Raw genomic sequence first — 4,861 nt, forward strand, 5'->3', positions numbered from 1 at the left:
TTTAATGACATGAACCTGTATACTTTCATTTCTTTATGGTTTGTTGCGGACACCAAAATTTCCTTATTGTGGAGCAGTAAAGGTTTTCGATTATAATTAATTGAAAAAAGTAATGAACCATGACTTCTAAGATCACATATATCCAATGTAATGTTTGAAAATGTAATATACATTATACTTTCAAAGAATAACAAACACTTTTCTTTTGGAAAATGATTTTTTTTTAACAATTGAACATTCTGATGTTTAAAGATTGAACATCTTTTTTTCACACTGAGACATGGTCACAACAAAACGAAAAAGGGACTTGTTGATAATTGTAAAGTAATATATTTTGTATATAACAGGTATACAAACTCTTTGAAAAAAAAATATTTTTGAGAGATGTAATAGGAAAAGAATTACAAACTAAAACATTTCAATAAACCACCATTGGTACACTTAAACATACTTTGCCATGTAATAATTGGTCACAAAAAACATAAAACACAACCTGTTTATGGTCTGACTATAAATAAATTATAATATCAAACAATAACAAACTATTTGCTTTTGACCTGGGCTTCTGAAAACTTCCAAGTGGAATGTGTTCATTCACAGCATTCAGTCTGCTGTGTATAATGCTGCATGTGGTTGAATTTTTTCCTTCTCTGACACCGTCTTCACTGCTTTTGCCAGGTCATCATAAAGCTCCCACACACACGGAGCTCTACGGCAGTATGCAGTGTAATGTCCCATAACATCTTTGGTCAAGCTTCCCTTGAAAACGATGACTCCTCTCAAAGTGAATGTCTTTCCTTGGAGAGCCACAACGGAGGGAAATTCACTCAAAGTAAACTGAGTAGTTTGTAAGAGGTCAGTGACAATCCATGCTATTTCTCCAATTTGGTAGCTGTGAGTTAGAGTTCCTGCACAGAGTATTTTCCCTGACGTGCTGTCTCCTGTTTTGAATGCAACTGGACATTCTGATTCTTTCTGTAGTTGGCGAAGGCAGGTAGACTCTGGAAGTAAGAGTCCATTTTCGACTGAAGTACCAAGCTGAGCCAAGCCAGACTTCATCAGGACAGAAATGTCAGGAGAAACAAATGGTACTTCCCTAGTTGTTCCTTTGTTTAGCTGGCAGTACTGAGAAGAGCAGTGTTTAGACAGGTAAATGTTTGATACATTTCTCATTGTTTTACCAATGACAGTGGAGATATTGCACTGGGCATCGATTTGGTGGGCTCCAGACTTCAACTCGATTTTTTGAAACATTGCACTAAGCAGCTCTGCCCTCTGTGAGTATATCTTTGGGGTCACACTATCTGCAGTAATGGCTTTCACAAGCTGCAAGATGGGGTTGTCCCCGAACAGATGGATCTGCATGGAGCCATTCAGTGCAGGAAGTAAGATATGAAGTCCTCTTCCTTTTTTTCGGTGGAAGAATTAGTCCCCTCCAGTTTTCTACCACATCTTCATCTGTTGGCGGAATGTTTGTTTCATCAAGTTCTGGAGAATGGTGAGAATCTATTCTTCTCTTGGCTTCAGCACTGTGGGTGCTCATGGAAGCAGAGTTTGTTTCTGAAACTTTTGTTAATCCAGCTATTTCATGTTTTACTTTCCCAGAACAAATCCTCATTTTTCCTTCGATGAAGGAAAGATGACGAGAAATAAATCGATCAAGTCTAATGGGCAAGTTCTCATGTTTAAAAAGGCCATGTTTTACACTTTTGAATTCTGCTTCCACAGTGGCTGAGCTTGCAGTGAGGCTAGTGCTTCTGAAGAGGGGGACCATTACTCCTGTCCAAAGTGGCAAGTAACTTGCAAGTCTTATAATGTGTGGAACAATCTCAGGGAGGAAATGGATGTTATCCCTGTCCCCATTGGCTGCAGCGAGTGACCTGCTCTTCTCGCATATGTTTGATACCCAGTCTCGAAGGTCAGTCTGGATCTCGTCTAAAGGTTCCATTTGATGCACTTCCTTTGTGTCTTCGGCTGGAATGATGGAGTCTTCTGTTATCTGTGTTTTTAGATATTTTTTGCACCTCTCTGATTCCAGAGGAACTCCAGAGCTATCATCACCCTCTGCCTCACTGAGGGCCACAACAGTGATCGCATGTATCAGCTGTTTTGCATGGTCCAAACACTGTGATTGTAGAAGCTTGGCTATTGCTCTGACAAAGAAGTCTTTGACACGGTGTGACTTGTTTTTCAGGCAGTCCCACTGGCAGATCATCTTTATGCAGTGTGCCACATCAACTCTGATAAAACATGGAGGACAGTTTGCTGACTTGTTTCCAAGTAGCAGACGGAAACATTCGTTAATGTATGCCTTCAGATCAGGGTAAGGAGTGAAGGCCCTCACCAGAGCACCGAGAATAGCCAGGGAGAAGTCACTCACGGCTTCCTTTGGTACAGCAGCACCTGTACGAAGCCATTCTGTCAGCCATGTTGCAACTGCATTTATGTCGTGTCTCTCTGACAGCATTTGCACAACTGGGACCGAGCAGTTGTCCCCTGTCAGAACACCTTGATATAAGAAGATGTGGCCAGATGTTCCATTTGGTCTCACCAGTCTTCTCACAACTGAGCCTGTTGGATCAAAGCAAACTACAGAGGGACATTTTTTGGACAATGTGTTATATACATGTAGCTGTGTTGGACTCCAATAGTGGCAGAAGAACTTGTCCAGACCAATGTCTCTTATACTACCACTGTGAGGTGTGCTATGTTTTAATAACTGCAAAGACAAAATGGGATCTTTGTCACCTAATTCCTGATCTCTTCTCTCCTGCTTAGCTTTTCGTAGGGTGGCCAAATTTGGCAGGTGACTTGGCTCAGGATCTCCAATATCCATCAAATCGGATGCCTTCGCTGACCTCCATACGGCTGGCTCCATCCTGCCCTCACACAGGTCTTTTGAAATCTGTGCACGAAGGTTTCCAGACATGAACCTCTTGGACTGCCTAGTGTGCAGGGAGATATTGGTGTCCTCATGACCAGATGTTGTGTCTGTTTGTTTTTACAAAAGTGTACAGAGCTTTTGGAGACATCTTGTTTTCCAGCTGCTGACTTAATTCTGTCCAAATAGTGGAAGATGGAGTGGCTATTTTGTTATTTTGAAAGATAGCCTGTTTTGATTTGCAGAGAAATGCAAAAAGGGAATCCCTGTGTATTGCTGGCTGTCGAGGCATCTAGTTAAAGAATAAAAAGGCTTTGGTTAGCATTAAAAAAAGTATTCTGGCCTGTATAATTGCACAAGCTTTATTCCAGCATTCTTTCACAACTCAATTTATGTTTAAATTAGTATTCTCTCTTACATCTGTGTGACATTGATGCTGAATTGTGATTACGCATTTTTTTTCTGTTCAACATTGCATTTTTTTTTTAAATCACTGAAGTGAAATTTCAATTAATTTCAATTGAAGTATCTGTTCTAAAAATTGTCCTGTCTGGGCTATTGATGTTCCTTAACATCCATGACTGAATATGAATGTAAAAGCTGCAAGATTAAGCCTTGAAGAATATTTGTTTAAATCTGTTTTAAATCTCTGGACTTAAAACGTAATGAAATTGTGGATATACAGAAATATATATGTAAGGGACACAACCATGTGTCCTTCTCTGCTAATCGGGGGCTGGATTGCAGTCCCAACAGTTATTCAGTGTTTTATCTAAAACCTCAACATTAGTAGTTTACTTACCTTGTAAAAATAAAGTTCAACAGAGGGTTGGGCAATAGAAGGATTTTAAATTTTTCTTCAACACACTTAAATGTTTTAACAGCTACTTTTCCATGGAAAATGTTGAATGGGAAATTCAGATTTCTCTTGCTTTACCGCCAAAAAGTCACCTGCTCACTGAGGTGAGGGTCGTGATGGTCATCACGTGGGCAGAGCCAATCCCTATGACATTATGTGAAAACGTTAACATATCAAAGTTGCCAAATGTTCAATGCTCTTTTCCAAAATTCTTACATTAAATGTCAATAGAACTTAAAGCTCGCTGCATATTAAATTGTATTTAAACAAAAGTAAATCACTTGGATAAATGAACTTTCAGCCAATGACATACGTGCCATGCACTTCCGTTTTTTTTCCCATCCATCCCATTTATGAGAAAATATTACTGTTGAAAAAGCAAAATGCAGGCTATTGGACTTGGTTGACTTTGCCATCTAAAGCATATGTCTTTAAATGAGACAAAAAAACAAAATTTAAAATCTTTATTAAGGAATAAAGTGCGAACTACATGAGAAGGCACACATTTTACAGCAGCACATAAAACAGCATTTAACTTGCATGATAAAAACAGAATTAAGAAATGCTTTCTTTGTGGTGTTGATGTTCAGTGAAAACCACAGACGTCATCAATTTAAGTCATCGCTAATGACCTGAAAGAAAAATCTATATCTCATAAACTAAAGCTGCACAAACGCTAGTTTCACCGGAACAAACGAGCACTAACGAAGCACTAAAAAAGTAGACCACTCGCGTCTGTTTTGGAGCAACATGGGGGGATGGTGACGTCATCGGGCGAAATTATAATTCTTAATATCTCATAAACTAAAGCTGCACAAACGCTAGTTTCACCGGAACAAACGAGCACTAACGAAGCACTAAAAAAATAGACCACTCCCGTCTGTTTTGGAGCAACATGGGGGGATGGTGACCTTTGGATGACCTAAAAATTAATCTTTAATATCTCATAAAGCAAAGCAGCACTAACGAAAATTTTAACGGCACAAACCAGCACTAACGGAGCACTAACCATTCAGACTATTTGCTTTAATTTTGGAAGTGGGTGGGGTGTCAGCTTCACTCAGCTCTCCCAGCTTCGGTGTGAGGAGCTCAGGTAGAGCTGAGGTGGTGCTCAGCAGGGG

General features: G+C 39.6%; 1 long non-coding RNA gene across 1 annotated transcript; it reads left to right on the forward strand.

The window, feature by feature from the left end:
• Positions 1 to 764: 764 nt before the first annotated feature.
• Positions 765 to 1,389, forward strand: LOC119429612. The gene is made up of 4 exons (XR_005187810.1): positions 765 to 855; positions 982 to 1,088; positions 1,191 to 1,277; positions 1,354 to 1,389. It is a non-coding gene; the product is annotated as an uncharacterized LOC119429612 (long non-coding RNA).
• Positions 1,390 to 4,861: the final 3,472 nt, after the last annotated feature.

Source organism: Nematolebias whitei, unplaced genomic scaffold (assembly GCF_014905685.2).
Source record: "Nematolebias whitei isolate Nwh7 unplaced genomic scaffold, NemWhi1 Nwh_scaf_3752, whole genome shotgun sequence".
NCBI lineage: Eukaryota > Metazoa > Chordata > Actinopteri > Cyprinodontiformes > Rivulidae > Nematolebias > Nematolebias whitei.